Source organism: Schistocerca cancellata, chromosome 1 (assembly GCF_023864275.1).
Source record: "Schistocerca cancellata isolate TAMUIC-IGC-003103 chromosome 1, iqSchCanc2.1, whole genome shotgun sequence".
Lineage (NCBI taxonomy): Eukaryota > Metazoa > Arthropoda > Insecta > Orthoptera > Acrididae > Schistocerca > Schistocerca cancellata.
The window spans coordinates 1,126,212,136-1,126,237,426 of NC_064626.1; the positions used below are offsets into that span (position 1 = coordinate 1,126,212,136).

The 25,291-nt window shown below is 44.0% G+C and overlaps 1 protein-coding gene across 3 annotated transcripts in view; it reads left to right on the top strand.

Moving 5' to 3' along the window:
• Positions 1–893: 893 nt before the first annotated feature.
• LOC126092492 (annexin B10) overlaps positions 894–25,291 on the top strand; it is a 138,278-nt gene continuing 113,880 nt past the window's right edge. For all 3 annotated transcript variants that reach the window (XM_049908112.1, XM_049908128.1, XM_049908120.1), the window contains exon 1: positions 894–1,030. The gene's annotated coding sequence lies outside the window, so the exon portion shown is untranslated. The remainder of the gene's footprint in view (positions 1,031–25,291) is intronic.

The following is a 25,291-nucleotide window of genomic DNA, read 5'->3' on the forward strand; positions in this document are numbered from 1 at the left end:
GAATACTGAAGACCATGTGAAAACAGCTAAGCATAGGAGTGATTTTAATACTATGACTTCACGAAATATAAGAGACTTTTTTAAATCCATAGCTGGGAATAGGAGTGATCTGGAGTGTGCCGCCAAAGACGGAGTTTCGAAGGTGGTAAAAGAATGACACTTCATACCGCAATATTTCTGAAATGGTTGACTTTGCGATGTCTTTGCCTGGGACATCTACTCTAGTTGAGAGAGCTTTTTTTCGATTATCGGGAATATCTGGTCTGCAGGAAACAATAGACTTTTAGTATGTACTGTTTAACATTTGCTAAATGTTATAAATAATTCATAATTTTTTGTTGTGAATTATAATTTGTAATTAAAACAAACAAAACAATTCTGAAAAAGGTCATATCTTGTGAAAATGCAACTGAAAAAATAAAGTTAGCTGTTTCACTATACAGTTAAGACTTTTTAAGTAACTTTAAAAATATGTCCTGGTTTGGACACAAAAAGTATGGTCATATCTCGTGGGTTGGACCCGAAAAAGTATAAGCCTACTATTACACCACTCGACCAGGGGAATCAAGTGACGTTGGAAGGAGGCGTGTGAGAGTTGGATGGTGGGAAAGCGCTACAGACTCGGAAAAGTGAATTTATATTACTGGCATAAAAAACTGAATTCATCTCCCGACGCGGTCAGTATCAACAAGGAGAAACGGTTAATGAAATCAGAATGATTTATATATTTACAGTTCAAGTGGTTAACTTCAAACTCACATTCGCATCGCTGGACAACTTCTCCAGAAATGGAACAGCGCGCGCCAAAGGTACCCATTGATCGGTGGCGCCGCCCTGGTGGGCAAGAGCTCGCGCTTCCCGCTTGGCGGCAGCACCCATCCCTCCTCCTGTTTGCCCCACCAGACGGCGTGTCCGGCACTTCCGTGACGTCACGACGTCTGCGGCGAGAAGAGAGAGTGTTCACAGGGCAGTCATAGCGGCTAGGGCGTGTAGCTTCCAACGCCGTTTCTCACCGGAGTTCGCACGCGAGGTACGTGACTTTTTATGTTGACCGCTGTCATCGGTGGAGGGGGCGACCGATCTAAAAAAAAAGTGTTTAGTGGTGGGGCTGGTCGCGTGGGTCCCCGCCAGATTCACAGTGTGCCGGTGGTATTTAAAGCCCTGGCGGGTAGCTGGAGAAAGTCTCTATTCTTCCAACATCTCTTGCTACATTTGGTGGATAGCTGTGGACTTGGAATTCTTTTTTGTCTTGTTCACATGCAGTACATCAGCGCATTAAGTTTTTTTTATGCTTCGCAATGTTGAATATTAGCGATCTCACGTTGCCGTACTGAATGCAGTGTTTGAGAAACATATCCTCAATATACTATGTTTGCTATTTTGTCAGTGACTGGGAACATAATTCACGCGTAAGCATTTTCTTCAGTGTACGGACAGCAGATTACCTAATTTTTCTCGCAAAAGTCCTAAATTGATATAGGAATTTGAGCATCGAAAACATGCTTTTTGTGGCAGTTAAATAGTGTAGAGATTAAAACATCAGATGATACTTTCTGGTGCCAGAAAATTGGAAAGTGTAAAGTCTGAAAGCAAGACTGGTTCACGCGACTTGTTAAATCGTAAAAGTTGCATGGTGGATTCTCCTTGCGCTTTTAAAATGTACGTACGATATAACACGCATCAAAAGACTTGCCGAAGACTTGTCCATTACCTAATGTAGGTTTTCAGAATTTGTTGCAGTTTGCTTCTACGACGAAAGGTGCGTTAACCCTAGTACACTAAAGGGGGATGGGAGAGAGGAATATTACATTGCTACTAAACTATCTTAAAGTTTACTATCGCACTTCGTATTCAAGGGAAGTCGTAATTTATAGGTTATGCATGAGTTAATTACGCAGGTATCCAGTGGTATGTTACGTAACATATTTACAGGATGTTTTGTTTTATACCCTACTGCAGTCGTAAGTTTAACGAGGGTGTGGTAGACTAAGATTAAATAATGGCGCGAACGTAAACATTAAGTTATTCTAAACGCCAGTCTTTTACCACAAACGTTATTTGGAATTCAATCCAAAAACCAAATCATCTTCCAGTTTGACCTAGGCCTCGGGCTAAAACTACGGATCTGCTTGTTGCTACAACAAAGATTTCAGGAAGGGCCCAATATCACGGTCTAGTCCATTAAATTAAAACGTTGTCTTCATGTGTATCACCGAAGCGTGCTTCTTCAGACGTAGGCGCAAATTTCTTGCTAAAGGTGTACGTTCCCATAGGCAAGGTTAGAAAAGGAATTTTCTGCAGTTCATTTTGGAAATTTTCTGACTCATTCGAGTGATTGTGATGTTTTCCGCTCAATTGAAGCGTTAGTGAAAGTATGGCAGTCTTGTCACGGGCAGCGTGTCTCGATGACAGCCACGCCCACCAATGGCGAAGTAGTTTCCTCTGGTCTAGTATGGATGTTCCATTGTGTCAGTAAGAACGGGGGTTATGCCACGTCCCAAGGAAAAAAATTAAAAGCTCTTACGATTTACAGCAAATTTCGCTTACCATAATTTTCTTTGGGAATTTCGGTTTTTGGTATTAGTTCAGAAGTTTTATGTTGGTTGCTTTGAAATGTTTCGTGACAGGAGCAACACGTTGCACAGTGCCAGCATATCCGTAACAAGTTTCTTGTAGTAGTGAGTTAACATGGTCGAGCCTATGAAGCTTAAACGCATTTCGTGACGGGGTTACTTCTGTGTTTTGTAGCCTACGATGTCAAATATCAATTGTAAAAGTTACGAAAGTACAAGCGCGAAAAATCTAGTATTCTCTTAACTTTGACATTTCACCGGCGAAGTAGGCAGAGAGTCATGGCTACGGTATGCCCGTGGTTCGGCAATTTGTACCAATGTTTTCTACCAGAATAGTGTGTGTGTGTGTGTGTGTGTGTGTGTGTGTGTGTGTGTTTAGACAATGTGTTGCCAGAGCGTAGTAAGCACTGATTCATAATCTGGGATTTCTTCACGTGACGTTACACGCTAAGTGATTGTGTACATAACGCCTCCCATAGGTGCTCGGAACTATTTTTCCTTCTTAAAAAAATAAAAAGCACCAGACACAGCTAATAACGCTATGGATGCAAGATGTATGATCTTCCCTGTAACTGGATCTAACAATCGGCTATAATGTAAACAACTTTCTAAGATAACGACTTACTTAAACCGAAATTCATTTTATAGCTTCGTTGCATACGTTTGAGGAAACCCCATATTCCACAGAATAGTAACGGAGCTTCAATAGCTAAATACGTAGCATTAAGTAGCAGATAGCTGTTTCACTTTTTGTGAGGATCATTCGGAATTTCTACCCAGACACCTCATACGATGTCACTGACATTTTTTCTTGTTAAGACTACACAGTTCTAATAGTAACACTTTTACAAGAAAAATTTCCGTTTGCAATTACTGTGCTGTGGCCCAGTTTGCCGGCCAACAAAAATGTAAAATACACCTTCTGGACCGTAACATTGTCACTAATAGAGGATCCGGAAGAATGAATCGAAGGTTCAGAACGGCGTCGTTTTAGCATGATATGCTTATTTTGTAAGTGCTAATAACTGTTGAAAAGGCGCCGTACAAAATGTTTCATTAAACGCGATTACTCCAACATGACTCAATAAAAGAAGGCAGTGAAAAATGTGGCTTCATGATGACCATTTACATGGTTTCTTCAAGCAACTTTAGCAGTGATTTATAGTTAAAATAAGTGATGACTTCGGATTGTTTGAAGCTGCCCTTCTCACCCATCTGTTGAGATGGGCAACACACTTGGCGCTTAAATTACTGAGATGTTTAGAACTATAGTAACACTATGATTATCATTGAGCTTGTAATATCAAACGAAAGCCCAAAATGTCATCACATGAATCATGGGTGGACGTTTTTGCGTGATCCCGTTTACGGGATTGAACGAGTAAGAAACGAATCTTGGTAGTAATAAACGCTGTACGAATTCCTAGCCGCAGAGAAAAGGTGCTTAAATGACAAAGATCCCAAAGTAATGTTCCTGCTGAAAAAGGCAGAGACCATGTCATTACACACTACGCGAAGTGTGCTGACAGTTTTTTCCCTTTTGCCTGAGATCGACCACTGATTTTAACAACTGAGCGATTTACTAATTACACTCGTACCGTTAAAAATATCGTAGTTGATACCACAGTTACAATTTAACATTCGGTCAGGTAAAAGTGTAACGACCAGTTTGAAACTGTTCAGTTCTTTCTGTACACACTTTTTACAGGCACCAGTAAAAAGATTCTCTACAGCGAATGCTAGTTTCTAACAGTTTGTATATCTCGTTCATACTTTAGGACCGGCAGGTAACGTAGCACTTTAGTAAAACAATTCTCAAATCATTACTCAAAAATACATGTAACATGAGTTTTATGCTTGTCAGAAATGACACCGCACCTTGTACATCAAGCCCCGTGTTTAGACAACAGGCGTTTAGTTTTTCTATTTACTAAATCCTATACAGATACTGAAACGATATCAAGACGAGTAGACCACATTCGAATACAATGATTCTTTTAAGAAAACTGTTCTAGTCCGTTAGGTATTTTGTTGCCTCAACATCTTACATTTATCAAATTATTTGGTATGAGAGCGAATATAAATCATTTCAGCATGCATGGAAATTTTGTATTTTAATCACTGAGAAAACTGTTAGCAGCACTGAAATCCAAGGATGTTACGAAGGTCGTATGACAGGCAAGAAACAATGTAATTTTTGTAGCATAGATGTTCGTGCGTACTTTTGAGACAAATATACGATGACTTGTATAAATTTGTAACATTTATACACAAATACTCTATACTCCCATGCGAAATAGTTTGATAGCGATGTCATTTTATGTAATTAATTTCGGTCTATAACAGTAAGATTCGATCTCGAAAAGTGTGGGAATGTTTTGGTATTTTTCAAACTTTATTTGTAGAACAAAATATTACTTCCATACATTTTGCTATGCAACCAAATGTTGCACAAGACCTCACCATTACAATAAAAATTTCGACACGAACCTACCATGTACTCCGTAAGTCATAAACCACACGCCACCAGTGTCCACCCTTCAGCCCTTCGGAGATGTTAATTTCTGTTTAATATCGCCATGGACTGTCTCGTCAATTGTCGCAACCCCACATCATTATTCTTTGTAATTTCGAAAGTGTTAGGTCCAAAAATAACTTTCTAGGAAATTTTAAAACTTTTGAAGGAACGTGGCATACCGACTTAAGATAAAATAATCCAATGAATTTAGTATTTAATATCTCTTACGAGGCTTATCAGTTTCGCTGTCTCCTTTTTTGTTAGGCATAACGAGATCCACAAGGCTATTGGATTACACTCAGTACTATTAATCACATTGACTGTATCTTTCTAAGACCTTCGTAAATAGAAGAAATTTACGTGCAGAACATGTTGCCATTCTCAAAACTAAAATTAAACTTACGAAGAAAGCTTTGATCCGATGCTTAGTCAAAAGCAATATTATGAACTGTTCCTCAAATTCTAAAATAGTTGCAAATTCATTGTGGATGACACTTGGGCAACAACTCGTCACGGATCAGTTTTCTGAGTGACAACTGTCAGAACGTCTAGAAGAGATTGGCGTGTCGATTGGTTCGTGTCGTCGGGCTTTCATTTAAAAAATGAAGATGAATAAAGTTAGTGACCGTCTCATGTTTCTTGACTCAAAGTAGGAACATACGAAAGTAGCAAAGAACCTGTGGTCAGAACTGTTGATGGCAGGAGACGTCTGTTTAATGGGCTACGATATTGAAACAAGAATCCAGTCACAACAATGAGTTGTTAAAATTTTCCCACCGCAATTAGGTGCCAGTGCTCCATTATTTTCGATGTCGATAGAACTGAGAACGTAGAATTTTTGCCTCTAGATCAAACATAGACTTACAATCACGCAAGTGTGTTTACAAAAAGTTGCACTAGAAAATTCGCAGAAAGAGATCTCAACCGTTCATTGTGTCCTTCACAATGACGACGCGCTTACACATCCAGCTTTAACTGAGGAATTTTGTACGAAAGAAAAGCTAACCTACTCATTTATCATGTCTTGTAAAATTAAAATCTGTGCTAAACTGACTCTAACCCTTAATGCCACTGAGAATTCGCCGCAGAAGCAGACAACTTTCGAAAAGTGTTGTGAAGTGGGAACGGCGTAGAAACACTTTCCCATTGACATAAGAATTTAAGAATAGATTTTTCTCTTTCATTGGGAAAGAAAACATCTTTCAAATATCTTTTGGCTTGATCTGATGTTTGTTTACCTGATTTAAATGCTGTCAAAAGGACATTTGGGGCTTCAAAAAGATTTTCTCGAGCTCTTGGTCCAAACTCATTAATTTAAGACTACGAAATGGCGGATGGCAATGAGAAGAAACAATTTTGACAATCATACCCGAGAACAAGGAACTTGTCTGCTGACCCCAAAGGCTGCCTCCAAAAGGCTCGGCGGCACGGGTACAGTCGTGAGATGTACACAACTTCCGTTGCTGGAAGAACTTACTATTTGTTTCATGTCCAGTTCTGTTGAATGTCAGACTCCACTTGAGAAAAAATATAATCAAGCTGCAGTCACTACATAATCCTCTTCGCTGAGGCTCGCCAATGTACTGAAATACGCATGATACAAATCAGGATCACAGATTACCAGTATCGTAGTGATTGTCATAACGAGTTCCTTATTTTCAATTAACAAAATGCACAAGCGAAACAGTAAACCAAATACAAGTGTAAAACGGTGAAACAGCAATTTTTAAACATAAAACAAAAACAAGTAAAAATAGACCAATAATGAAATTTAGATATTTTAATTGGGTATGTGTACAGCTGATTTTCCAAAAACGGTATTTCAGTAAATACTTTCATTATATAAACTTTAAGCTTTTTTGTGCAACAAGTTTTCTTTTTTAAAATTAAGTGGTGTGGTGTTTTGCAAAATTGTTAGAAAATTCGGCTATAGTTTTCAAGAAAGTTACGTACGAATTCTTATATAAGAAACGCTTTTATATATCATTCTGAAGATACACCCTCCAACCCTGACATTCCAAATTACCTTGCAGGATGTTTGACCTCTTAAAAGTGAAACTGGTCATAAACAAAAAATACGTATTGCATTATGTTGTCCCATATACACATCCAAGTTTCGTCAAGATTGACGTTTGGAAATTATCTCTTGTGAGAAAATGGTGAAATAAATGGAGTATGCATTGTATACTACGTACTCTGGGATGACGGGCAGCAATGAAATGGTATGTTTTGGACATCATGATGCTTATGGTTTAGTTAGTAACCAGAGGAATCCGGCAAAAGCATGCGACCTCCCTTGCACTATAGTATTTTGCCGATTCTTAATTGAAAATTTCCTTTGTTGCGATCAGACATGGGAAATGACTGCTTAACAAGAACAACATACTTTGTCCGTAAACAGACAGTAAAACAGTGACATTAGATTTCCCTGTCCAGGCTCATTCCCGAAAATCATCTTTCTTAATCATTGGAGGAAAAGCATATCGTACTGTGGAATAGATCGTAAAATAAGCGAACGGAATTTTGCTAGTTATTGATGCCACTTGCATCGAAATTCAATTTTGTTTGCATGTTACATAATTTTTAATCGCACATAGTAACAAAAGTTAAGGGAGGTGGGCGGCAGCCATGGTTTTTGCAGACTGAAGCTGACATGCAAAGGCCGCGGGACACGCGAGCAGGACAGTGACTCGGAGAGTGGCAAAAGGGAGGCGTCTCGAATGTTCTAGAAGCTTAGCGTGGCGGTTCTCTAGTCTAAATTAAAAAGACGCAGGTTGAGGAGACGTCCGAACTCACTCCCTGTATCTGCAGTAAAGGAGAGAAGAAATAATCGGTCCGTCAAAATACTGTTTACTTTAGACACCAATCCTAAAATTATTGAACGTGAGGCCCGAAGGCGCATACGCGAGCGTTACCGGTGACGCTAGGACTGCCAGCTATTCCATATATCCGGGGAAATCCCGTATTTTCATTTAATCTGGGCGAAAATCCCGGGTCCTGTATTTTCGGAAATCCCACCATCCATTCTTTTAAAATAGATGATTATTGCTTTGATTCTTTGTCACTTTCTTTCCTCCCCCTCTCCGCTCTTCCTATCGAATTTAGGCACTCCAATATGACTTCTGTTCGGTGTGGTGCGTCGGCCCGCTATATCTCGATGTGTGCGAGGTATTCCTGTTTCACCATCGCTCAGTCTGAAAGGACGTGTACTATAGGTAGTTGCACATTACCTGGATCAAATGCAGGTTGCAGGTACAGAGAATTTTGTCGTTGATGAATAATAAACGAAGTGACGAATGAAACAAGAGTAGTATAGAGCTAATAAAAGCAGAACTTCAGGTTAGTGTAAATTTTGAATATAGTTGTAAGAAACTTCTCTGTAAAAAGTGACACACTTACAGAAAGAGGCACGATCTCTTGCTAAATACCAGAAAGCCATTAATTAAAATGTAATCTTTTAAATCACTGTAAATGTAATCCGTCAACTGTTGAACCTCTGTTCTGGTGCTTCTCCTCTACATTTTCAGAAATGTAATTTGTTAGTGATTTAATTTTTTTTATAGAGGAGAGTAATAATACAATAAGATTATTTACCGTTAGTTATTCTGTATGAGTAGTAAACTTAGAGTCCCTTATTTTTTTGCGTTTATCCTTTATTTTCACTTCCGTTACACTATTACACTTATCTCCACTTTCAAGAGTTAGCGACCCCAGTTGGCTCTAGTAAAAGTAGTTCAATTATGAATACTATGAAAAGAGATGTCAGACGACATTGGGGAGAAAATTTTACAAGTACTGGTAGTGTCCCTTTGTTAGAGGCAGATCGTGATGGGAAGTGACCCAGTCAGCAGCGCAATAAACAGTAGTTCGTATGAGGTGCCAAAGAAAACCATGTGCAGTCGCACGGGGAGCGACTTTGATCAATGCCCAAAATTTGTCACTGCAATAATACAAATTGTTTGAACCAATATACAAAACTTAGAATGTAAGACTGCACTTTGTCTCTAACCGTTACTGATAATTAGCTATGCTCACTGTCTTGCTGTATTCCTACTGCAGGGGTAGATGATAGCGGATCGCCTTATGGTCACGATTGTGGTTGGAAATTTAATAATAGTGAAGATTATTTTGGTGAACGGTGTCGAGCAGTGTCTTGAATATCCTGGCATTTTGCATACTAAGTCCCACGTAGCAGCATATTTTAACGCTCGTCTGTTAATTTCCAGCTGGCATCGCTAGTCAGTCAAGAGTACGTTGTAGAGATGTTTACTCAGAATCAATCGCTTTCATCAAGCCGCCTTGAATTCTGGTTATGAACGTGCAGCTTTGATTTGAATATGGTACTAACGTATACCAACTTAATTCGACACAAGTCTTCAACAGTATTTTATCAACACGCAGAGCACATTTTTCTGGCTAACCGACCTCTTCGGAGACCTATTTTCATTCACTGACGGTCGCGCATGTGTCGCAGGCAGGAACGCAACGTCAGGACTTAAGACAGATGAGCTTTTGTAGACGGTAGCGTCGCTGATCCGAGAGATGGCAGAAACAGATACGGCTCGGCGTTAGCGTGAGGTTGGTGCGCGTCTGGAACTCAACCAGCCGCCACTGTTGAGTTCTTGTGGGTAAAATGTTGTGTGCGCTACACTTCTCACCGGGAATCGATGCATAAAATTAAGTTAAAGCTGTAACCTAAAACAAAAATGTTTTTTCTTTGTGAATATTAAATGTCTTAAGTTATAAGTAAAAAGGTTATATTGAAAGGATATTTCGTGCAGTTTACTAAGTTTGAGGTCAGACGTAAAAAGCTTTCAGTGGCTGCAACCGGCCATGCTGGTATCAGCAGTTATTTAATTCCACCTTATCATGATATTTTCCATTTTCTGAGTTGCTTTTCCAAATTAAACTGTCACGTTATAACGGTTCACGGTAGCCTTAACAATGTAGCTCACCAGTGCATGCTACTAAGAATGTTAATCGTGTCTCCACTGATTTCGTGAGTAATTACGCGCACCCTCCATATAAAAGCAGATTAATCGCTCACTGTTTCCTCACCACTCGACTGTTAACTCCCAAACTCGTACTTAATCACTACATGCAAACTGTTATACGAGGAGCATTCCATATTGGTTTACGCTTTCCCCCATTGTTCATGATGCGCCATTGACTCATTACAATAGCAAGTTTATGTACTTCGGTGTAACCTTACGTGGCAGGACTATTACTAAAAGTGTGATCCCTGCACAGTTCAGCCAATTTTGCCAGACTGCCGTCATTACGTGAGCGGACAACGTGGGATGAGATCATAAAGGACAGCGCTGGACGACATGGTCTCCGTGGAAGGAGGGCGTAAACACTGCGGATATTCACAGGCGATAACGTCGTTACCTAACAGTTTTCTGCTGCGTAGTTGCTCTCTAACAACCAAACCAATTGCGACTTTACCTGTGGTTACTCGTACTTTCGGTAACTGGGCTATGCGACGCTCTCTTTAAGAATAGCTCGACGCAGACACATAAGTCGAGCCGCGGATGTCTTTCATGCCCAGAAGCTAAATCACTGTAAATAATAATCTTAGTTCTGATCCTGCAATCAATGTGATGGCTCGAGCTGCGAATTAATATGAACAGATGTAAAATAAAAGTATTACTTAGTAAGAGTTCTATTCTAACGTCTGTGTAATTGATATAGAAGATAGAGAATTATTCTGAATAATGTTTATTCAAGAAAGTAAATCACAAATGGAAAGTGGTCCTAAGATATCCAATTAAAATACAAGCAAAATTATCTTACCAGATGGAGTACATTTGCGTGGGGAACATTACAAGAATGGGAGCAGAATCTTAAACTAAAGTAACCAAAGACACGCAGAAACTGAAACCATTTCGTGATCACAATAGACAATATCCAATAGATCTAAATACACACATCTAAAAATGTTTTGCATCACCTTGGTTTCGAGAGTTCCGGAACCTGTACAGAAAACTGGAATAGAGATAAAACGCAAATATCATTTGCGCCCTTCTTATTGCTCATGAAAACGACACATTGCATGTCGTACCACCATACAGTGAGACCTTCAGATATGGTGATGGTCAAGATTGCTATACACACCGGTACCTCTAATACCCAGTAGCTCGTCCTCTTGCATTGAAGTCCATTAAGGCACTGTCGGTCCAGATTGTCCCACTTCTCAACGGCGATTCGGCGTAGATCCCTGAGTGGTTAGTGGGTCACGTCCATAAACAGCCCTTTTCAATCTATCCCAGGCATGTGCGATTGGGTTCATGTCTGGAGAACATGCTGGCCACTCCAGTCGAGCGATGTAGTGATCCTCAAGGAAGTCAGTCACAAAATGTGCACGATGGGGGACGATGACGAATGCCTCGCAAATATGCTGCCGATATGGTTGCACTATCGGTCGGAGGATGGCGTTCACGTATCGTAAAGCCGTTACGGCGCCTTCCATGACCACCAGCGACATACGTCGGTCCACATAATGCCACACCCAAGACATTAGGGAACCTCCACCTTGCTTCACTCATTGGACAGTGTGTTTAAGGCGTTCAGCCTGACCGGACTGCCTCCAAACACGTCTCCGACGATTGTCTGGCTGAAGGCATATGCGACACTCATCGGTGAAGAGAACGTGATGCCAATCCTAAGCGGTCCACTCGGCATGTTGTTGGGCCATCTGTACAGCGCTGCATAGTGTCGTGGTTGCAAAGATGGACCTCGCCATGGACGTCGGGAGTGAATTTGGGCATCATGCAGCCTATTCCGCACAGTTTGAGTCGTAACACTACGTCCTGTGACTGCACGAAAAGCGTTATTCAACATGGTAGCGTTGCTGTCAGGGTTCCTCAGAGCCATAATCCGTAGGTAGCGGTTGTACACTCAAGTATTGGCCGTGGGGCGGCCTGAGCGAGGAGTGTCGACAGTTCCTGTCTCTATCTCCTCCATGTCCGACCAACATTGCTTCGATTCACTCCGAAACGCCTGGACACTTCCCTTGAAGAGACCTTCCTGGCACAAAGTAACAATGGGGACGCGGTCGAACTGGGGCATTGACCGTCTACGCAAGGCTGAACTACAGACAACACACGCCGTGTACCTCCTTCCTGGTGGAATGACGAACTGATCGGCTGTCGGACCCCCTCCGTCTAATAGGCGCTGCTAATGCATAGTTGTTTACATGTTTAGTGACATCTCTGATCAATGGGACTGTGTCGCTGATAAAATATTCAGTCAACATTTATCTTCCCGAGTTCTGGGAACTGGGGTGATGCAAAACTTTTTTGATGTAGTTCAGATTTCAACATGATTGTTTACAAATTGACAAACATGAGATAACTAGTACAAACATGCATTTTAGTCTGTTTCGTATTGCACTCAGTATTGTAGCAGCCGTTGACCACTCAGAATCAGACATGCACGATCGAATAACGAGTCACCTCAGGTAGGTATGCTTTCTTTCCGAATGACCACCAAAATTTCCCAAGTTAGCCTCACTGCGGCTGTTCATTGTCCAGAGTATATCACCCACTTGATCAAAATCCCACACTATATCATAGGCAGGTCTGCCGTCTTCCAGAATTCGACAGTGTCCTCAGAAATCTAACATAAGTGCCTTGAATCGCTTCCTTTAGTGCGCCACCGCAAAAGTGTTAGTCTCAACAGCAATGTTACTCCAGTGTCTGCGTCTCCATTGGCTGAAGGCCCTCCCAACCAAAATACATTGTTCTCACGTTCCACAGACATGATTCGACTCACCTTCACCACTACCTGGACTGAACTAATTTACTGCAATATTTAAATAAAAATATTTTAAACATTCGATCACTCTTACAAGGGGAGGCCACGACATTGGGGTCATGGATTTTGTCCACCTTTAGAAGGCCATTGAAATAATCGTATGGGATTGTTGACCGGGATGTCCCGTTCGGGTTCGGCCGCCAAATGAAAGTCTTACTTCAGTCGGCGCCACATTGGCTGATTCGCGGCTGCTTGAGGATGAAATAATGCAACACCCAGTCCACGAGCGGGGAAAATCTCCGACCCGGACGGGATTCGAACCCGGACGGGATTCGAACCCGGACGGGATTCGAACCCGGACGGGATTCGAACCCGGACGGGATTCGAACCCGGACGGGATTCGAACCCGGACGGGAATCGAACCCGGACGGGAATCGAACCCGGACGGGAATCGAACCCGGACGGGAATCGAACCCGGACGGGAATCGAACCCGGACGGGAATCGAACCCGGACGGGAATCGAACCCGGACGGGAATCGAACCCGGACGGGAATCGAACCCGGACGGGAATCGAACCCGGACGGGAATCGAACCCGGACGGGAATCGAACCCGGACGGGAATCGAACCCGGACGGGAATCGAACCCGGACGGGAATCGAACCCGGACGGGAATCGAACCCGGACGGGAATCGAACCCGGACGGGAATCGAACCCGGACGGGAATCGAACCCGGATCCAGTGCATGGGGGGCGAACATGTTACTACCCAGCTAAGCAGGCGGACAGTAGGCCATTAAAACATATTCAATTAGTAAGGTGCACTACTCTGGCAATTCCGAGAAAATCGCAAGAGAAGTTTTACGGTTCTATTATATAACGGATGTATCTGCGTAAGTGTCGGTCGTAAGAAGTCAGTGCGGTCAAGTGGGTAACGTTCGCTCTTTGCAAGGTGGTCGTGGAAGAGACAACGGTTCGAATCGTCATGACATTAATTATCTGCGGTACTCAACACGTAGTCACCTAAATTTTTTAGTGAAAGTGTAATCCTTTGATAGTAAAAATGCTTGCACCTACACCATTCGTTCTTACATTAGCAACGTCTCACCACTACGCAGATTGACTGCCAAATTGGGCCTGCCTTCGTGTCTGCAGCTTGGAGCGTCGAGATGAAATATCTGGCAAAATAGTTACATATTGCTTAAATAACTACTAAAGTATGCCAATGTATAAGGTCTTCATATTTCATTAATGCGAAGTGTTGTTGGGAATACAGTGTTCTGACACATTTGCACAATGATAAAGATAGAAAAGACGTAAATCAGTCAATAAAACAGATACTGGTAAGTAGTTTTCTGGGATGACATAGCGCAATGCTGTCGTCTGAGATATCTTTCGGTGAAATTGCATGAAGCATTTGAAAGTAGTTAACTAAAATGTTCATTTTGAGAATATTTGAGTAAAATATTAACTTCTGCAGTTTTAAAGATAATAAAATATTGTAATAGGACGAGTCTCATTTTTCTGGCCGACCTGAGTGGCCGTGCGGTTGTAGGCGCTGCAGTCTGGAACCGAGCGAGCGCTACGGTCGCAGGTTCAAATCCTGCCTCGGGCATGGATGTGTGTGATGTCCTTAGGTTAGTTACGTTTAATTAGTTCTAAGTTCTAGGCGACTGACTTCAGAAGTTAAGTCGCGTAGTGCTCAGAGCCTCATTTTTCTGAAATAGCAGATATATTCAGAATTTCTTTATTTTCGAATTTACAAGCGCTGGTGACAAGTACCACTGTCGATAGTAGTACCCATTAACCTAAAACTCTAAATGGGGGCGGGGGATGGGAATGTTACATTACTACTAAACAATTGTAAAATGTACTACTGCAAATTTATTCAAAGACTCTTAATTGTCCACAGCTCGTGGTCGTGCGGTAGCGTTCTCGCTTCCCGCGCCCGGGTTTCCGGGTTCGATTCCCGGCGGGGTCAGGGATTTTCTCTGCCTCGTGATGACTGGGTGTTGTGTGGTGTCCTTAGGTTAGTTAGGTTTAAGTAGTTCTAAGTTCTAGGGGACTGATGACCATAGATGTTAAGTCCCATAGTGCTCAGAGCCATTTGAACTGTCTTAATTTACAGGTTATGCAGCAGTTAATTATGTAGGCCTCCAGTGATATGTTACATATCAAAATTAAGTACAGAATATCTTGTCTTATAGCCTACTGCAGTCGTAAATTTTGTGTGGATTTGTTAATCAAGGGTTAACAGCATGAGAATGAGAATGGAAGAACTTCATAATAGAATGTCATTACATTGACCGCCGTGGTGGCCGAGCGGTTTTAGGCCCTTCAGTCTGGAACTGCGCGACCACAACGGTCGCAGGTTCGAATCCTGCCTCGGGCATGGATGTCTGATGTCCTTAGGTTAGTTAAGCTCAAGTAGCTCTAAGTTATAGGGGGACTGATGATCTCAGATGTTAAGTCCCAATAGTAGTCAGTCATCATAATTACATTCATTGCAAGTCCACAACAATGGTTGTGCTGTGTCCTTCACGTTTCAGTGCATCATATCTACATCAGTACTTCGCAGCCACGTCAGGGTGTGTGGCAGACGGTATTTTGGGTATCCACCGTCCCTGCGGACCAGGGCCCACAGTCTACCAACTAAACTTAGTTTTTCGTGGGCTCCCTGCCCCCGTGACCCTCTGGGGGCGGATTTGCAGCTTTACATCAAATCCCTTTTTGCTCAATCGTGGGCTGACTCTTGGGAGACTAACCCCTTTCTAATAAACTTCGCGCCATGAAGGAGATCCATCATGTGGCGTTCTCCCTCAGCTTCTCCCGGCGGGAATCTACCATGCTCTGCCGTCCTCGCATCGGCCATGTTAGTTGGCCCGCGGTTTTCCACTCCGCAACCAGTTTTCCCGACCCCCCCCCTCTTTTAGCTTTCAGTTGAGGAGCTCCGCTCAGTGATCCATATTTTATATAATTTGTCCCTTGGCACTAATACGCCCTCCGACCTTCCTCGTCTCGGGCGTTGGCGGACGACCGTCGCATGGTTTCGTCTGTCCTCGGTTTTCTTCCCGAAAGGGGTTTGTACTCTTGAATTTTCCTCTGGAATTTGAGTCACTCAGCGCAGGTGTTGGTTGAGCCTTGACCTTGCCTCCATCGGTCAGGTTCTCCCCACCGTTTTCATACATCTAGTTTGATCTGTTGTGCTGTTTTATTTCCCCTTGTCTTTTTTTCTTGTCCCCGTTGTATCGTGATGGTATGGTGTGGATGTAGGGATGGGGCGGCGGGTCAGTGGCGGTGATGGCGCCCCACTATGTGCACAGTTTGCGATTTCTGTCATCCTACATCATGAGCCTGATGACCTCGACGTTTGATTCCCTCTCGGAAATCAACCAACCATCGTGGTCCCCGTAAATAAAAGCATGTGTCAAGATGTTTGGACACCGCAGAATTACTTCCCTATCCAAGCCTGTACTCTCTCCAATGACTCTTTGATTGGACGTTAAACTCCAATCTTTCTATCTGGGACGTTATGCTCTTAACAATAAAAATCTGTGATGTGCAACGCCTCTTGCAGCGGTGGCCTCTATATTTCTTTTGCTTTATATGCACATCAGATAACGATGAAGCTCTTGTTCTGCCGGAAAATTAGTGTAATCCATAGAAGACGCGAATGCGCTTTGAGCTACGTAATAGAGGTCTGTTCGATCTTCTGCATCGTAAGGGGACTTTGATATGGCAGGTTGCGTGTGCTACAGTGGGCCCAATCTCTCTCCTTGTTAAAGGTCAGCTCGTGGAACCAGTAGTCGGCCTCCCTTGTGATAAAAATTTCATTGCACGCCATCAGGCGCGATGCTTTGGGCGCCGAGCGAGCTTCAACTCTGTACTGTGTGCTAGGCAGCCCTCACACTGTTGGATTCGTTGATGTCTGTCCCATTTCAGAAAGGTCGTGAGTCATAAAAGAATTAACTGAAGCGCATTGTGCTTCATTCTTCCCAAAATATCTAAAACAGTTTCCACTGCAGACTGGACACTCTACCCATATGCTTAGCCCAATAAGGCTAAAAGTATGTAAATAATTTCTCCCCGTCATTGGACTAAACCTGCGTAACAAAATATACGATTATGGCTTCCATGCGCGGTTGTCTTGGCTGCTGGTGAGTTTTTCAGGGATGTTTGGTCGTGATCCGTGAAATATCTTTCTTTCCTATCGATTCGTCCAGTTTTGCGTAGAACATCTTCACAATTACTGAGAGTTCCGTTGAGTTTTGCCGACTGAAGAGTCGAACGGTGGACAGCCATACAAATGTAATGATAAAGAGGGAGAGATCAGCAGAGACGATACTTGTCAAAGGTAAAACTTATCCATTGAGTCTGTTTTACTGTTCACACGTCCTGAAGTTCCATGGCCTATTATTCCCTGTTAAAATTGTCACAGTTTCTAATTATTTCCATGGCTTCTCTATAGCCTGGATGATAATTCCGTCAATGTAAATAAAATTTTGGTTTCGGAAGCTTGACATCCTGGTTTTCTGACCGAAGAACATGTTCTGCTACAGCTGACGTTTCTACTTTCTATAGTCGACAAAGATTTCAATGTTCCTTCAGCCTTGTATTCACACTTACCTCGGTAGTTCCAATGTAGACCTTACCATACGTGCATGGATTCTTCCATTGGTCGCTCTGGAACACACTTTCTCGGAAAGTCATGTTCACGCTCACACACACGCACGTATTTGCAGAGAAACTCAAACCATGATCTACAGCAAACAAGGAGCGTCTTGTCCACAAAGCCAAAAATCTATATGTAGAATTAGAATATAAAGCAGGCTTCCAGAAAAAATGACTATTCAGGAAAAGAATACGGTTTTGTGACTAAATAATTCCTCCCCCTTTATTAAAAACTTGAACATCAGATCAGGTTTTAGACTGACAAAGAAAATTTTAGGCCCTGAGATACGGAGAAGATAAACGCCATCTTTCAGCTTGAGGGCCATAAGATTCCATCTACAAATGATGGACGAAAAAGAAACAAAACACCTCACGATGCTTGATAAGGTGTTGGACACCCGTTGGCATTTAAAACAGCTTTCAGTCGACTCTGAATGGATAAGAGCTCCTTCATGGTTTTAAGGGGGGTAGAACGTCAAACCGGCCGACTAGGAGCAGTAGAGGCACCACAGGACATTTCAATTTCCACTGTCTATACTTTTACAAGTAAATTCATGAAACTGTCAGCATGACGAGGAGGGATTCAGGATTCACACTCGCAGCAACGGAAGTTCAAAAACATAACAAAATAAATTTTTTTACATGTGAGATTTCATCCTTTTTTTCACTTACTATTGGCTGCATTTGTTGCTATATGTACACTTTTCTTCATAAGTAACAGACTGTTCGATGAATTTCGCACAGCATACAAATCATACTTACAGGTGTATGAAACTCTAGAATCTATTAAATTCATGAAAAAATAAATGAGCTGTTACGTTTTAAACTTCGTTTGGAAAAAATCAAATTTTGTAGTTAATTATCTCAATTTTTACCACAGTTTTCAATAGATTTGGAAAATTCTAGAGTTCCATACACCTGTAAGTATGTTTTGTATTCTGTGCAAAATTCATCAAAGAATCTCTTAGTTGTGAAGATAAATGTACCTATAGCAACAAATGCAGCCAACAGTAAGTGAAAAAATGATGAAATTTCATATCTAAAAAAATTTCTTTTTGCACTTCCACTGCTATGAGTGTGAATGCTGACAAAGTTTTATGAATTTATTTCTAAAAGTATAGACAGTGGAAATTGAAATGTGCTGTGGTGCCTCTCCTGCACAAAGTCGGCCCGTTTGACGCCCTACCCCCCTTAAAGGGAATGTTATGCCACTCTTCCTGAAAAATTGTGGCAATTTCAAGTAGCAATGATGGAGGTGCATAGCAATCATGCATATCTCTCTCTCTCTCTCTCTCTCTCTCTCTCTCTCTCTCTCTCTCCAAAGCAGACCGCTAAGTCTCAGTAACACTGAGATCTGTTCACTGTGGTGACTCTAGTGGCCAGGGAAGATGCGACCACTCTTCCTAGTCTTCACAAAACCAATCATGGACGGTGCGAACTGTGTGAACAGGGGCCCCTTCTTGGAACACATTAGGGATGATCATTATTCCACGCGAAGGACTTGGTCCGCCATAATGGTCACATAAACCTCGGCAGTAACGTGATCTTGCAGATTAACCACGGGGCCCATGAAATACCACGATATGGGTGCTGAAATCACCACCGAACCCCTCGGCATGTTTTACTCTTGGGACGTTCACTTGGCCAGAAGTTGGGAGCAGTGTCACGTAGCTCATCCGACCAAATGACTTTCTTCCAGTGCTCCGTAGCCTAGATTTTATGGCTCCGGCACCACGTTTTCCTGTCAGGGGTATTTGCATCACTGAAGTGTTTTCGGAATTTCAGCTCGCTTTGCAGTTCCCTGCTCATGGAGCTCCCTCTGGTTCGGTGACGACAGGGTTCGCGAGTGCGACATTAGGTTCTGCAGTGACTTTTGCAGCTGCCAACCTCTTATTTTTCGTCACAATTCTCTTCAATGATCGTCCGTCACGATTATACAAAATTTTCGACCGCTTCCTTAGTGGATGACGTTTTGCTGTCCCTGTATGCGGATAAACATCCGATACGGCACCCCTTGAAACACCGAATACCCCCCAGGGGGTCCACAACTCTTTTGTGGCCCCCCCAGGGGGTCCACAACTCTTTTGTGGATACGTGCGTAGCGAGCACAGGACCCCGAGCTAATGTGGCCTTCCTTCCTTTCTGGGCTGCATACCTTCCCTTTCTGCATCCTTCCCCATCCCCCATCTTCGCCCCTCCTCCCCTCACCACTGGCTCTTTCCTTCCCTTTCTCCCCATCTGGGAGTATGGTTTGTGCCTACGTCCGGAGACGGACGCTCGAAAATGTAACGCATTCTTCGCCTTCTTTGCTTGTATGTCTTCTTCCTTGCTTTGTCCTTCTCTTTTCCTTACCTCTTCTCTTTACCCTTTTCTCCACTGCGGTGTTTGAGACATCTCTTCTTTACTTTCCCTTTCTTTTCTTCCTCCCTGTGCATGTCTGAAGGCCGACCCACGCCTTTTTGTGCGTAGCCGGTGACGGGGTAACGCGTAATTCCCCGCCCCGGGTAGACAGGTAGGACACGTACGTACCCCCTGGTAACGGCCAGGCCCAGGGAGGGGTGATTACCCGAGCTGATACCTTCCGAAAGTGCCGATTGGTCCCTCCGTCCGTTTGTCAGGAGGTGTGACCTGAGGTGTGAACAATCACCTAAGGCAGGAGTGCCCTCAGAGAGGGCCCCCACAAGGGAGGAGCGCGCCATCGGAGACGCCAGTAATCATGGGGGATTCTTCCGCAATGGTTTCCTCACCTTCTAGTATGTCTGCTCACAAGTGTAAGTATACTGAGTCTCAGCCACAGACAGTTCTTCCATCGTTGCCACAGTTCCTTGTTTCTCGGTCTGACGAAGGTCACGACTGCTCCACGGTCAACCCTTTCGTTATTCAGAAAGGTGTCGACGCAATTGCAGGTCCTGTAAAGTCTTGTTCCAGATTACGGAATGGCACCTTGTTGTTAGAAACAGTCAGTGCCCTCCAGGCACAAAAATTGCTGCGTACTTCACTGCTCCACACCTTCCCTGTCCGGGTTGAAGCGCACCACACTTTAAATTCCTCGTGTGGAGTCGTTTATACACGCTCCCTCGATGGATTGTCCGACGAAGAAATTCAGCACTACCTGTCTGACCAGGGTGTAATGGCTGTTCATAGTTATGAAAAGGGTTGACACGAACATCATTCCAACCCACACTGTCTTCTTGACATTTGACAAAGTTCAACTCCCGTCGAAAATCAAAGCAGGCTAAGAGATAATTTCCGTTCGCCCTTACGTCCCAAACCCTACGCGTTGCTATCGGTGTCAGCAGTTCAATCACACCAGTCAGTCCTGTTCCAATCCGGCCAAATGTGTTACGTGTGGCAAGGATGCCCATGAGGGTGCTTGTCCACCTCCATCCCCTAACTGCATCAACTGTATGGGTGACCACGCTGCTTCCTCTCGAGATTGCCCCGTTTTTAAGGACGAAAAGCTCATCCAGGAAATCAGAGTGAAGGAAAAGGTGTCGACCTTTGCTGCTCGAAAATTATTCGCCAGTCGACAGCCCACCGTGCCTCAGACAGGAAAATACAGCACTGTCCTTGCTTCTCCTCGGCCAACAAAGGAGGCGGCCACACAGACTTGTGACCTCACCTTTAGTGCCACGGTCGTCAGATCGGCCAGCGCAAAGATCGCCCGTTCAACCTCACCCCTTTCGCCTGCCCACTCTATGGCTCACCCTTCATTGGGTTCTGCTAAATCTCGAGCCCAAAAGTCAGACACCAAGACTTCGAAAAAAGAGCATACTCGTGAAGATTTTTTACGTACCCCAACTTCACAACCATCGGTTCCTCCTTCATCTAAACATCATACTTCCAAGAAGGCTACAAAGAACCCAAGTTCATCTCCTTCTCCGCCAAGGCGTGTCCCATCTACAGCACCACCTGGCGGAAATGGCCCTCGGCCGTCTTCTGTGTCGCCGAGGCGCAATGCTGGCGGCCGATCAACCGGCCGATCGCTGGTGGCGGGAGCTGCTCCTGAACAACCTATGGATCAGGATCTTCTGCCTTCGGCTGAATGCCATTCCATGCTGTCGGTCGCAAGCTCTGAGCAGTCGTTGAGTTGACAGCACCCTTGGTCACATACCTCCATTTTCTGTTCACCCTATGTCCATTATCCACTGGAATATCCGCGGCATTCGAGCCAATCGGGATGAATTGTCTATCCTCTTACGATCCTACTCGCCGGTCATCTTCTGTCTTCAGGAAACAAAGCTGCGTCCCCATGACTGCTTTGTTCTCCCTCATTTTCAGTCTGTCCGATATGATCTCCCCTCTGTTGAAGGCACTCCAGCCCATGGAGGACTCATGATTCTTCTCCATGATACTCTTCATTATCACCCACTCCACTTAAACACTTCCTTCCAAGCTGTCGCCGTCCGTCTTTCCCTTTCTGGATACACATTCTCTCTTTGTACTGTATACATTCCATCGTCCACACCAATGGCATGAGCTGATCTCCATCTTGGTCAGCTTCCACCCCCCCTATTTGCTGGTTGGGGACTTCAATGCCCACCACCCGCTTTGGGGATCTCCACATCCTTGTCCACGTGGCTCACTCTTGCTAGACGTCTTCCACCAAGCGGATCTAGTTTGCCTCAACACTGGGGTCCCTACATTTTTGTCTGCCTCCACGACAACTTTATCTCATTTGGACCTTGCGGTCGGTACTGTTCCGCTAGCTCGGCGCTTCGAATGGTTCACCCTTGATGATACACACTCGAGTGACCACTTTCCATGTGTCCTTAGACTGCAGCCTCAAGTGCCATATATGCGCCCGCGACGCTGGAAGTTTGCCCAAGCCGATTGGACGCTTTTCGTCTCTAGCGACATTCGATGACCGCCACTTTCCTAGCGTCGACGATGAGGTCACTCATATTACAGACGTTATTCTTATAGCTGCGGAACGTTTAATACCACGCACCTCCGAATTGCCCCGGCGCCCCCCAGTTCCTTGGTGGAACGAGGCATGCCGTGACGCAATACGTGAGCGGCGACGTGCTCTTCGCGGTTTCCGCCACCATCCTACTCTGGCCAACTGTATCCGCTATAAGCAGTTCCGTGCGCGATGCCGTCGTGCCATCCGCGATAGCAAGAATGCAAGCTGGAAATTCTTTATTAGCTCATTTAACACCTTCACTCCCTCCTCGGAAGTTTGGAGTCGGCTTCGACGGTTCTCAGGCGCGCCTAGTTCCTCCCCGGTCTCTGGGCTCACTGTCGCGCATGATACATTAGTGGACCCCGTCGCAATTTCTAACTCTTTGGGTCAGCACTTTGCTGAGATTTCGAGCTCTTCAAATTACCCGCCAGCGTTTCTCCCGAAGAAACGTGCAGCGGAAGTGCAACATCTTGCTTTCTCCTCTCAAAATCGCGAAAGCTACAGTACTGTTTTCTCCATGCGGGAACTCCAACATGCACTCTCTTCTTCTCGCTCCTCCGCCCCAGGACCGGATGGTATCCACGTCCAAATGTTGCTGCATTTATCAACACATAGTCTGCGTTACCTCCTTCGCCTTTATAATCGAACTTGGACCGACAGTGCTTTTCCCAGACGATGGCGGGAAGCTATCGTCGTTCCTGTTCCGAAACCTGGAAAGGACAAACATCTCCACTCTAGCTATCGCCCCATTTCTCTCACGAGTAGTGTCTGTAAGGTTTTGGAGCGTATGGTGAATTACCGTTTAGCTTGGTGGCTGGAATCCAGCAGTCTTTTAACACCTGCCCAATGCGGATTCCGAAAGCATCGTTCTGCAGTTGACCATCTTGTTGCTCTCTCCACTTATATCATGAACAATTTTCTCCGGAAACGCCAAACGGTAGCAATATTTTTCGATCTGGAGAGAGCATAAGATACCTGTTGGAGGACAGGCATCCTCTGCACACTTTTCTTGTGGCTTTCGAGGTCGGCTGCCCCTTTTTCTTCGCGAATTTATGGCAGAGCGCATATTTAGGGTGCGGGTGAACACTACTCTCTCCCATACTTTCTCCCAAGAAAACTGGGTACCCCAGGGCTCCGTGCTGAGTTTTGTACTGTTTGCCATTGCCATAAATCCAATTAAGGATTGTCTCTATCCTGATGTCTAGAGCTCCCTCTTTGTGGACGATTTTGCGATCTACTACAGCTCTCAACGGACCAGCCTTCTTGAACGACTGCTTAAAGGATGTCTCGATCGCCTCCACTCTTGGAGCATGGACACCGGCTTCCGTTTTTCTCCCAGTAAGACCGTTTGTGTTAATTTTTGGCGACGTAAGGAGTTTCTTCCACCCTCCTTACATCTAGGACCTGTCAACCTTCCGTTTTCGGAGTCTCTAAATTCTTGGGTCTTATGTTTGACAGGAAACTGTGCTGGTCCTCCCACGTTTCCTATCTTTCGGCTCGCTGTCTGCGATCCCTCAACACCCTCCGTGTCCTGAATGGTACCTCCTGGGGAGCAGACCGAGTGGTCCTTCTCCGCCTCTATCGCGCCTTAGTGCGCTCGAAATTGGACTATGGAAGCACTGTTTACTTCTCTGCTCGGCCGTCCATTCTTCGGCGTCTCGGCTCTATCCACCACCGTGGATTACGTTTAGTGTCTGGAGCTTTTTACACCAGCCCTGTGGAAAGCCTTTATGCTGAGACTGCTGAACCTCCGCTGTCCAATCGGCGAGCAGTCCTTCTGAGTCGTTATGCTAGCCATTTGTCTTCCATGCCTGCTAATCCAGCCCATGACATTTTTTTCGACGCCTCCTTTGATGTAGGGTACGCAGGCCACCCCTCCTCCCCACTACCACCGGGAGTCCGCTTCCGCCAACTGCTCCGTTCTCTTTCGTTCCGCTTTCCTAAAACCTTCTTGACAACTTGGGGTACAGCACCGCCTTGGCTCCGTCCCCGGATCTGCCTGCTCCGTGACCTTTGTCGATTTCCCAAGGATGGTACCCCTTCACTTGTTTATCGTCGGGCATTTGCTGCTCTATGTGCACAAATGACGGAAGCCACATTTATTTACACCTGTAACCTCCCCCTCACTTGCCGACCTTAATGACAGTGAAAAATGAAACTGCGTGTACCTAATGGGAGTTTTGGAAAAGCAATCGTCACCGAAGTTAAGCTGTCGGTAAAGAGGGAGGAAAGGGTTACATCTAAATGAAAGGAAATGTGCTAATGAAACTGGTGGAAATTAATTTTGAAAAGGGGTAAAGTTAATAAAGAAAGTAAATGTGCAGCCGTTACGTTAACAATTAACTAGCGGTAATTAGGTATTTGAGATTTGGGGGAAATCACGGTCGCCAGTCCTAAGGACAATTACTATAGTAACTGAAAAAGAAAGGTTATGACACATATAATTAGCACTAGAAGCGTGGCAACTGAAGGTTGACACGTGTAGTGTGAAAACTGAAAGTTTGTCAGAAGTAATAAATTTCGCTACACCCTGACTTAATTTAGCAAAGAATTAATAAAACCGGAAAATCGAAAGTTAATTTAGTGACTGAAGTTAATAGTGAGCTTTCTTTCTGAAGCACATCGAAATTCAGTAAAATACGGTTAGTCTTGGACTACCTCAACAATCATTTCAAAAAACTACTTGAATCTACGCAATTTGGAAATAAGAGATTTAACTTTGAACTTGAATTAAATGATTCTGAACAATTAACAATAGTAAAATTTAGTACGTACCAAGCTGAGCTGCAGTCACAGGTAAGCTAAAATACGATAACAAAACTCGGCACTCTTAATTTGTGCTTGTGTAATCTGAATATTGTAGCCAGCT